This window comes from Labrus mixtus, chromosome 18, assembly GCF_963584025.1.
Source record: "Labrus mixtus chromosome 18, fLabMix1.1, whole genome shotgun sequence".
Taxonomy (NCBI): domain Eukaryota; kingdom Metazoa; phylum Chordata; class Actinopteri; order Labriformes; family Labridae; genus Labrus; species Labrus mixtus.
This window is the reverse complement of record NC_083629.1, coordinates 11,525,963-11,537,471: the sequence shown is the minus strand read 5'-3', so window position 1 is coordinate 11,537,471 and position 11,509 is coordinate 11,525,963. Positions and strand designations below refer to the sequence as shown.

Here is an 11,509-nt window from a genome sequence, read left to right as displayed (position 1 = left end):
TTTAGTTAGACCCAAATCCAACACACAAAGACTCAAACACACATACACACAAACTATATTTAGGGAAGGAGATGCAGACTATAACAGGATATGGCTAAATTTCTTTACGTGCTTACATCTGTGTTTATTTTTTTGTTTTTTCCACTTGTGAATTTCTAAAAGTTTAGATTTGATAACAACAAAAGAGGAATCTTTTTTAAGCCCACTGCAGCCATGGAGCAGAATAAGTGTGTGTAGCCCTGGCTTGGTACAGCCTGCTTCATGTGTTGGCTTTATCATCTATTTTCCAAACAGACAGATGGCCTTCATGATGGTGAGTGAGGGGGCATACTTAAAGTTTCTGAGGGGAAGTAGTTGTGACCTTGATAAGACTTGTTGTTTTTGCATGACTTCTGTTGTGTGCGTGTTTTTGTGGTGGACGATGGTGGCAGGGGTCGTGAGAGGTACCTCCTGTTGCTTTTTTTTTTTTTTTTTTACTGTTCCACAGTTTGTCTGTGTGTGTTTGTGCATATGACAGAACAAAAGGTCACCCGTCTGACTGGGTCACAGATGAGTCCTTCTGACATTCTATCCCACAAGTGAAGCCTTGGCAGAAAAAGAAGCCCATATCCACCTACACAACACAGCAGAGATAAACACTTTTACTCCCCCTCGCTGCTCTCTGCTGCTCTTGCTCTCTCCTCACTTGATGAGAGAGTTGTTATTATTGGCGGAGGGCCGGCTCCTAACTCCCAATAGGAGCCAGATGATTGTTTTTGCTGCCTGGGGTCCAGACCCGTACCTCTCCAGATCCTGTTACTGGAACTGTGGACCTTTCCACCGGGTTCCCGCAGAGAGAGCGAGAGAGAGAGAAAGAGAGATGAAACTGCAGACAGCGAGATTTTAATAGTTTATAAGTGATTGTCTTTGGGCTATAAAGTGCTGCTGTGGAATACAATAGCAGCAGTGAGTATCTATAGGTGCATTAACTCAAGTGCTGTAGATAAGAACATTTTCAGGTACTTGTATTTCCATTTTCTGCCATATTATACTTTGTAAGGGAATACTGTATCTTTTGTCCTCTGCATTTAATATGAACACTCTCATTATGACTGATTTGCAGACTAAATGTTGTTTTCTTACATTCAGTGTTCCTTACCACAACGGATTGTAGTGTGTCCTTGAAGCTAAACAAACTTATTGAATGCATTTCCTTCCTTGTTAAACAGGCAGAGCTGGTTCTTGTAGAGGTCTGCTATGTTTACACCAATGTATGGCGGCAAATAGCTATACTTCATAGAGCATTAATGCCACCTGTAGAGGAGTTGAACAGTGTAAAACTTTTGGAGGGAATATAGATCGTGTCATCCGTGAACATTTGAGCATAAGTGTTCTTGAGTAGGGGAACAAATAAAAGATAAACGGACCTATACACACAAAAAATGCCCAAGATACTGTAGCTATACAATTTCCTTATGATGAGGGAATAACATGTGTCTTTTAATCTAAGCTTGTACAGAAAGCAATTGTCTTAATTATGTCCCTTCAAGCTTCACTTACTTTTTGGTTGGGGAGCTTTTCACCAAGGTCTTCCTCAGTTTATAAAACTCAGTCAACTGTTGTGGAACAAAGAATGTACCGTGTGAGCACTTTTAATACTTCTCTGAAATATTGGAGAAAAAAAAGTGAGCAACTTGACCTCAAGTCGGAATTGTTTTTTCAACTGCTGTTTATCCAGGCTGCAACAGATTCCGAGCCCATTGGCTATCGGTTGATCGGTTGATGCCTCTGGGACTACCTTTTTTAAGGGTTTTCGGTGTGGTTTGGGATAAAGGAGTTCCAGCCAAGACTTCACTTTGCCGTTGGCGGCAACATATCGGTCTCTCAACCGGAAGGTTGGGGGTTCGATCCCCAGCTCCTGCAGCAACATGTCCGCCGGGTCCTTGGGCAAGACACTAAACCCCTAATTGCTCTCGCTGCTTTGTCAGCGGCGTATGCATGTGTATGAATGGGACTAGCTAATTCTGATGGACACTTTACATAGCAGCCTCTGCCATCAGTGTGTGAATTGGTGGGTGTGACATGCGGTGTAAAAGTGCTTTGAGTAGTCAGAAGACTAGAAAAGCGCTATACAAGCTCTGGTCCATTTACCGTTTACCATTGTCAAATGAGTAACTTGATTAGCAATGATGTATTTGTTGTTGAGACACATCATCTAAAAGGAGATTATTAGCTGCACTTCAAAGCAGATATTTGTGCAAAGAGAGTCATTGAAGCTTAATAGACATTAAATGACAGCTGATGGGTTCCTGGATTCCAATACAGCGTATTGCGTCCTGCCCCCTTTGCTCTCTATTGGACTGTTTTCCTGTGTAGGGTAAATTCGAGCTAAAATGCAGGGGTGGCTGTGGCTCATGGGTAGAGTCAGGTAGGTCAGGGGTTCGAACTCCTTCAGTCACATTTCAAAGTTTCCTTGGGCAAGATCCTGCTGCGTTGGATCAGTTAATACTGATGGACACTTACCTCTGCCATAAGTGTATGAATGTGGTGTGAATGGGTGAACCATATAAAAAGTGCTTCAGGAGTCTAAAAATGAGAAGACAGGAGACTCTTCAAGCTCAATCAAGTCCATTTAAAATACTAGTGGATGACACTGCTGGGACTACAAATCAAACGCAGAACATGTCAGATAGCAGAATCTGGTCCCACACCTACTAAACATGCAGAATCTGGTGCAATAGCAAAGACTCCAAAACATGTAAGGTTGAATGGAGATTGTTTGGCAACTGCAAGTTTTCTAAGTAGTTCAAATTAATAGAATGTCTGCCTGATATAGAATTATAAATATTAATGTGAAATTCTGATTCAACTCTTTTCTCTATAATAAGAACTTCTACTTTGATACGTTTGTCATTATTACAGGTTCTCGCTTATTTAACTTCCACTTAGAAGCCTTATGATGTTTTACACAATCTTTCATGCATACTTCATGGTGCTAATGAGTGCATTTCCTCCTCTGTTTAATGTGATCTTTTCCTCTATGAAATGAAGCTTGCAGCACAGTTTTCTACAGACTAATACACACATATATGCACACCTGTCCCACATGTGTGTGCTGTGTGTGTGTATTTTTAGTGTCCTGGCTGAGCAGCTGTTTGCCATTACTCATATCAGTGTATGCTCCTTTTCTCTCTCTCTCTCTTTCTCCGGCACAGTGTTATTCTTTCCAAGCCACCGGAGCTACAGTCACTGTATGACTGTGTTGGTCTAACCCTGACAGCCTGTTTTTGTTGCCTCTGTTGCTGAAGCAACTCATTTGAAATAGCCATCCAGCTTAATCATTTCCCACAATCATTTTGCCTGGAGTTATTTATCCAATAATTGTGAAGCGGGGGACCTGTTGATGAATAATTCATTGTTCAACACTTTGCAGTTTAGAGATGTTAAAATGAAAATGTCAAGACAAGAGAGTGTGTCACACTTTTTGAGTGTGTAAAAGTAGTTTATAAAAGATTAACCAACATAAATAAATACACAAAAATTGCACAATTATGCCAGAATGAGCTTATTTAGCTTTCAGAAACACACAGAGCTGACAGAACCAATCTCCTTTTGTCTTAGTGAAGGCTCAATATTCAAAAGTGAGGGTGAAACTTAATCCTGTGTTTAACATGTTTGGCCAATACACAAGTCTCTAAAATGAACCAAAAAGCATGCAAGAGATCAAGTCAAGGTCACTCCATCCCATAAGGCAAAAAAGGGTTTTATTACCTTTAATTAAGATGGCATTAATGACTTCCCTCTGGGCCTGGACATAAACATCCAGTTAGTGTTTTACAGAGTGCAATTACCTCGGTGGTGCGATTACCTCAGACCGGAGCCTCTGCTGGCGTCCTCTATATCCAGTAAAAGCGAGCCAGGAAGACATCAGCTTGTTTAGTTTAACTCTGTTGATCAGGGTCGGACTCACCAAAGGATAACAATGAAAGAAAGAGCAAGGCAGAGAGGGGGGGGGGAGGAGAAACAAACATAATGCATTTTGCAGTAACTCTGATTAAATATGAAGAAGAAAAGGTTTTAGGTGAAAGGTCAGTGGATGGCGTTTAGTTGGAAATGGCCATCAAAAGCCTGTCAATTCAAGTACAGAGCTGTCATCACAAGTCAATCTAATCTGCTTATCTTTTATTTGTGCAATCAGAAGAGCATCAGGCCAGCTTGAGATAATCAGGATACTTAGCAATCCAAACCAACAGCATCACTTATCCTAATCCACCGCTCAAGTTGACAGTGATTGACTCAAAGAGAAAACAAACACGAAGCAGATTCCCCCCCCCCCCCCCCCCCCCATGCTCATCATTAGTTAATGATTTTGGAATCGATACGTAGTATGTTCCACTTTCTACTAATGTTTTTGCAATGCTTTCAGGCTAAGCTGCAGTAATTTTAACAAAAGCGACATGCATTTTCCGGACTGTATATCATCCTGGATATCAGTGTCATCACAATTTCACAGGCTCAGGAAAGTCTTGTTTGGGTACCCTTGAGTCCTTGTGCATGTTGCACCAAATGTGTGACATGCCAGCCCACCTGCAATTTGTAACATGAAACTATTTCCTTTTATGCCCATACAGACAGGTTTCACTGTTTTTCCTTAGTATCACCTGCTGCGTCCACACATCAGCTCATTCTGACGTCACGCGGAGGATACGCTATAGGGGCTGGCAGGAAAACACTCCTAACTCCGCAGTTGCAAAGTCTAAATTCCTGGTTGAATTGGTAAGTTGTTACCCGTGGTGATCATGAGATAAAATAGATAAAAAATGATCTTGTTGCTCTTCAATTCTAAACAGTATCTAGAGGCTTAATTTTTCTAAATAAGTTAACTTGTGATATTCAGGACATAAAGAATAATATGTTTCTAATGTACAAAGAGAAATGGTCTGTAGATATATGGTGCAAACCATAACTAAGAATGTATCGTCTCATAAAGGATTGCTACAGTGTAGAAGCCTATGCTAAGTTTAATTTGACCAAAAGACAAAGATCCCTCTGCGCTCAGCTACGTCCAGGAACATTGCCTTTAGCTGTAGAGACCGACAGGTTTAATGCCACTCCAGAGGAAGACCGAGTTTGTTTGTTGTGTGAGTTAGGAGAAACTGAAAACGAGATTCACTTTTTGTTTTACTGCCGATGTGTGCTGACATCAGGGATGTTCTTTTTAAAAGAATGTTTTCCATTTATGTTGATTTCTTTTGGCTAGACGATTGTGAAAAACTTGAGTTGTGTTTTACAAAAGGAACCTTTGTTATAGCAGATTTTGTTTGTAAATCCTGGGAAAAAAAGACAGAACACGTTGTTTAAGACTGAACTGTGACAGGAGCTGGCAACTTTGTAATGCTATGATATGTTAATGTAAACCACTGCAACTGAATTCTCTGGTGTCTTATAAGCCCATGAGGGTTGGGCACTGTGTGCATGACACGAAAATAAATTCAATCAATCAATCAAAAAATCTAGAGGTTGACATATATGTTGTGGTCCAAAAAATATTTTGAATGAAGTCTTTATTTCTAGTTTGATTTAAATCAATTCTACTCAAAATGCCAATTCAAGGCCTCAAGAGGTGGTCAAAATAGCAATTATTGCTTTCCCTTTGGCTCGGAGTTGCAAATGTACTTAATAATTGTTAGAGATTCATGATGCTACTTTTTATGACTGACTTGTATGCTGCGCTAACAGATCAGCTCTGTACGGTATTTTGATTTGAAAAGGAGATCCATAATCACAGAGCTTTGTCAATCCTTCCAGGTGACAAACATACTGGAAAGTACCAATACTGCACCGCCCTCATGTTTTGATAAGTAAACCATCACAGCTTAAGTATGCGACTGAACTCTGGTTGACACATCCTCACAGGCCTTTGGGCATCGAGGGATTGAGGCCGATTTATGGACCGACCAGTATGAGGGTGTTTGTGGCTCTACAGCTGATAAAGAGGATGACTCGGGGGATGGGGTGTCGGATAGATGTTAGCTGGAGGTTGACTGAAAGTTAATAAGGGAAGGGGGGCAAATCTGAGCTGCAGATGAGTGACACTCTCTGAGTGGAGGGTTTCCAAGCATGATTTACCCAGAGTCCCTAAAGGTCAAGTTATTAACCCTTTATTGATAATTCTTAGGAGTTCAGTCCTCAGGCATCAACACTTTGCCAAGCAGTCATGCACTCTTAATAAACAGGCTTACTGCTGTGGATAAAGCCAACCATGTGTCACATGTAAACAAACCAGTGTGTTCATGAACCACACATGAAAAGTTAAGACAGATTAGAGCAAATTCAAGTGTAAATGCTTGATTATAAACATCTACTGTACAAGGTCACATGTACAACATAAACAAAAATAAACAGTAATGCGCATTCTCTTTGCTAATTAGCACGTTAAATTCAAACACAAACCCTCCTTGTTCCATGCAGCAACATGAGAATGACTAGAGGGAGACTCTGGGGAATTGGTGCAAGCCATTGTGACATACGCAAACCTCATGGGCGTGATTGAAAGCGTGAGGTATTGGGGTGTGAGAACCACGTGAGAGAAGCTGTTGAGAGGACAAAAACAGAAAGAGAGAGTCAGAGAAAAAGGGAGGCCCAGCTGCTGAAGCGTTCATTATTCTAATGCTGCAGCATTACACTGAATTAATACAGCCACTGGCAAACATGAGCTACATGAGGGCTTGTGCATCAAATACTAACTTGGCTTGTGCTGCAAATAAGCAAGTTAAATAATCTGAAAGGGAAAAGCATTAGGGGGTTCAGAAAAATACAGAAAATTCCCTTTTACTAGATTGATATTTGATAAGCAAGGGACACAAGACATTGCAGAAAACAAATTAAAAGCTGAATTTTTAATGGATTGTCAGATTAGGTTACTGTTGGAAAGCAAACCTGTGATTAATGCTTGACAAAATCTGACTTCCATGCCTGTTTATTGTATGACGTATTTGTAAAAGAAAGCCATGAGTTGTTTGTCAAAAGATGAATCGCTGCACACTGTCCAGTTGAAATTGCACTGCAATGCCTGCAGTGTTCCCTATTAAGTTAATTTCCCTTTCTGATTAATTGCTGTGTTTTCCTTCTTCATTTTCTTCTGCACCATCTCCATATGTAAACAACTCCACTGACACCACAAGTCGATCCCTGCGAGCGGAGCTGCGGGTTAGCAGGGGTCACTGCCGAGCCGATGACCCCGGGTCAAACAGGGTGGAGGAGGGGGTTGTAGTCACTGAGGGTATTTTTGTCCGGCTCTCTACTTGTGATTTCCAATGTTCTAATCCAGAGGGTGCGTGAGAGAGGGGGATTGCCAACTTCCCTCCCCCTCCCCCTCCCCCCCCCCCCCCCATCCGCGCTGCACTTCCCCCCGGGGAAAACTCTGAGATACACCAGGCTGGACCGGGTAAGACGATGTCCAGACTCTCACCGCTACAACTCATAAAAACAACCATCACGAGAAGCGATGTGTTTGCATTGAAACATCACTGTAACAACATGGACATACAGGTTCCTGGAGTTTTAAAGAGATGAAGTGAGACTGATTGCCTGCTCTCTAGCTGTGCCTTTGCGATAGGTTCAAGAGTTCGAGATCGTATCAGGATAGTTTGTCTTGTGTTGCTTACCACTCGACGCCACTCTGCCAACCAGCGCTGGTTTGGGTTGACTGACCATGATACTTAGATCATAAAACCTCTGCAGAGCCAGGCAGTTCAGCCTGAGTTCATGGGGGTAATCTGAAAGAAAGAGAGAAAGAGCAAAATGCAGAGGAGAGGCAGTGCAGCAAACTCCACAGACTCCTGTACAGTGCATGCTGATCTGTTTTTAGAAGTTGAGATAAGAATCCAAAAATGAAACAATACTTCACTTTAAGTGCATCATGAGAAAAGAAGACTTCCACTTTTTCCATTGCCTTCTTATGAATCAGCAGATTTACCGATCCACATATATTTGTTGTCTGCACCTCCTCATCTAAACATCCTACAGCAAAGAAAACAAAGGTTCTCATTGGACCAGTAATGAATAAATAGCTCCCATGTGACCACAAGCCAAGTCTCATATCGCTCCATCCTCTGTTTGTTTTCCCCACCATTGTAATTACCCCTCCCCCCTCTAAAAAAAACCCAAAGTACCCAGCGGTAAACAAACCCAACAAACCCCCGGACCCTGACTCAGACCCATAAAAACACGACACAAGAGAACAGAGTGAGGAGGGGTTGTAGCTTATGAGGCCAAACATGGCAGGGCAGCTTTGGGCAGTCAGTGCGTGTGTGCGATTGAGTGAGTGCATGTGTGTGTGTATATGCGTGTACCCCCCCCCCCCCTTCCTGTGGCTCTGACCCTGGCCCCCTGCCAGCAACAGTCACAGTCTAATTACTGAAATCTGTGTGCCAGCTAAAGGCATTGTAGGAGTCAGTATTGTGTGGGGGCCCATGAGAGCAGTCGCCATTCATCCCTGGGTGCCCTCTATTTACTGAGGTGGAACGGCCTTTACAAGAAATCTGTTTTTCTAGGGAACGATGGGTTTGAATGAGTCGTCTCAGACCGACCCGCTAAATGGTACAGTGTGGCACTGTTGAAGAAGGCAACCTGTCAATAAATCAGACTGTCTGTGGCTGCCAATTGTCACAGTCAGATAAACAGTAGCTTCATACTTTGTTAATTCATTGCAAATATTTGAGACAACTCGGCACTAATACTGTAATCTAAGGTCATTGAAAGAGGCAACCCAGCCTAAATGAAGTGGGACAAAAAGTTGACTTAGTTGCACACCTACCAAAATCATTGCCCAAATTTTTACAATTTAGTGATGTTACTGTACATTACTGTAATATGAAATCACTGATTAAGGTATTCAGCTTGAATAAGAATAACTGCACTCCACATTGTCATCGGTGGAAAAATCAACGCATTCAATCAACTTAATCAAATGAATTGCGAAACATGTTGAGACAATAAGAGTAACTTAGAACCACACTCCCATTTTTGGACAGAAACTTGCCATAAATTCATTCTTATTATCAATCCCAATGCAAAATATTAAGAAATAATTTGGCAATGACACTGTAGTATTGGTCAGTGCCTATGGTAACCAGCCTAAATTAGACCAGCTGAGGCTCAACATTGTTGTTTAAAGTTGCTGTAGCTACATACTTGTCAAATAAATTGCTGAGATAATAGAAAATTGATCATTAAATTACATAACCAGTGTGAATGAGACCTACTATGGCTCCAAATTTTCAGCCTGATGAACGCTACTTAAAGGTAGAGCAATGTTCTTTGCAGCTTGTGAACAAAACATTCAAACTGGGCGCCTCGTCCTGGGCTCATAGCCTACAGGACTTAGGCCATTTACTGCTTCTATCTATTCTATAAGGTACCGTTTTAACAAGCTATCACAATATAACGGCCAGTGTTTGGCAACTGCTTGTCCAATTAAAACAGGCCAACTCTACGTCCACCAGTGAAAGCCCACCCAAGGTTCACCCTTGTTTTGATGCAAGCTTTATTTGCTCGTCATTTAGCCTCACTATGATTTTATTTTCTCCTCTTAGCCACTACTACCGCAATGAATCAAGTCCAATTGGTGAATTGCATCCACTCCTAAACTCACCAGTTCGGTGTAATTGGCTGGGGGAACACAGCAGCTCTCCACCCAGTAACTTCCAGAGTCAACCAAAACATCAAAATAAGGCAGAGGAGGACAGGGTGTTTGCAGACACAGTCACCACCACACATGTATGGAGGCTCATAAGATGTGATTACTTTTTTATGAGTCTGTTTTAATTTTTAGGGAAAAGCTACTGACTATCTTTAATAACCAAGTTCATTGCTTAAATGTCAAGACATTACTAACATTTAGAGACATTACTACTGTCAGGCCTTGTGATTAACTGTTGCTTTATATTTTCATAGTTGTACCAGAAGTTGCCATAGCTACATACCCATTAAATCATTTGCTAAAATTAAGAGACATATGTGAGTCATGTAACCAGCCTAAATTAGACTGAATGTGTCAACGTATTGTCATACACAGTTGCTGTTGCTACACATGATTTAGCATTGATACTGTATTATTTGGTCGTGTTCTTTTATTCCGAAACCAGTTGCAGGTAGATTACTGAATTTCTAGCCTGACGTCTTTGCCTTTCATTTCAGTGCCTCTAATATCTCACATTATTATTCACCAGTATTGAATCTGTTTTTCGCCTACACCAGTGAAGTGAAGCACTCGATGTAATTTCTTCCCAGCGTGAAATTCCCCTGCTGGTATCCAGATTAAAGCGCTGCTCCCATGTTAGAGCGCAGCAGGGAAGGATTGGCTACAGCTCAGATTCCCTAGCCTGGTCTTTATCACGCCCATGACTGGATTTATTAAGCCTAATGCCGTTAATCTGGTTGATTTCTCAGTGTAAACCCATTAGGGGACATGCAGGAGGTAAGATAACGACAGGGGATGATGATAGAAAACTCTCCCTGTTGTCAAGTATGAGCCAAAGTCTGTGGGTTAATCAGACAGGCTGTGATCTTGTCCAATGCAGACAACTGTCATAGGTCAGGGTGTGCCAAAACAATAGTCTTGTTATCACTGACGCTGTAGATGGGGAGTTATTTACATGTACGTTATCTTCTTTGAGACAGATCATGCTTGTCGCTGTTTTCCCCAGGAAACGTTGAAAACAGTATCAGGAGGCGTTCTCATCAGCAAAACAACCTCAGTCTATATAAACATTTGCAGGAGAGGAGGAGACTTACTGTTTGCAGACATCTCTACACTGCAATTGTGACAAGCAGGCAGCTCCATGCATGTCAAAACCCCGATGATCAGCCACGTTATAATGCTCAATGAGATGTAATAACATACTGAGCTGGTGGCTTTTACAGTGGTCAGGCTACAGTTGAGGGCCCCTGCCTGCCTTTTGCCCCGTGTGGTGAATTTCAGCAGCCTCAACCCCGTCTACTGCGACCACGAGGCTCACCACCGTCTCTCTCCGGCGTCGCAGATTTCTGGTGGGCAGGGCTCGACTCTTACCACATCTCACTACACCACAACACAGCGCACAGCCACAGTCACATGAAACCATCCCTCACGAGTCTGCAGAGCTGCTCGTTTTGTCTGCCTGGTGTCTACGTGCAGAGTTCCTCTTTGTACATGCCGCAAAAGTACACCAGGGCGACACTTTCACATGCGTGTCGACGGAGTTTCACATCATCATCCGTGGATGTTACAGCAACTGCTGCTGTGTGATATTGGGCTGGAGGAGTAAATTAACATTGTTCCTGCACTGAAACAAGCAGGACGTACACGGCAGAGAGACAACACCTTGTTACTGTAAATTAAATGAAGCTTCACTACACTAACCCCTTTTACATTGCTATTTCAAGGCAGGATATTTATGCCCCCTGTTACCCCTAGTCTGAAATCTTAATGACACTGAGGCGTAATGGTGGAGTGAAGTTTTTCCACTGTTGAGCCGGCAATGGAGCT

General features: G+C 42.1%; 1 long non-coding RNA gene across 1 annotated transcript; it reads right to left on the bottom strand.

The window, feature by feature from the left end:
- Window positions 1-5,831: 5,831 nt before the first annotated feature.
- Window positions 5,832-8,200, bottom strand: LOC132993460 (uncharacterized). The gene is made up of 3 exons (XR_009676474.1): window positions 7,889-8,200; window positions 7,647-7,757; window positions 5,832-7,452 (listed from the first exon to the last, which is right to left on the bottom strand). It is a non-coding gene; the product is annotated as an uncharacterized LOC132993460 (long non-coding RNA).
- Window positions 8,201-11,509: the final 3,309 nt, after the last annotated feature.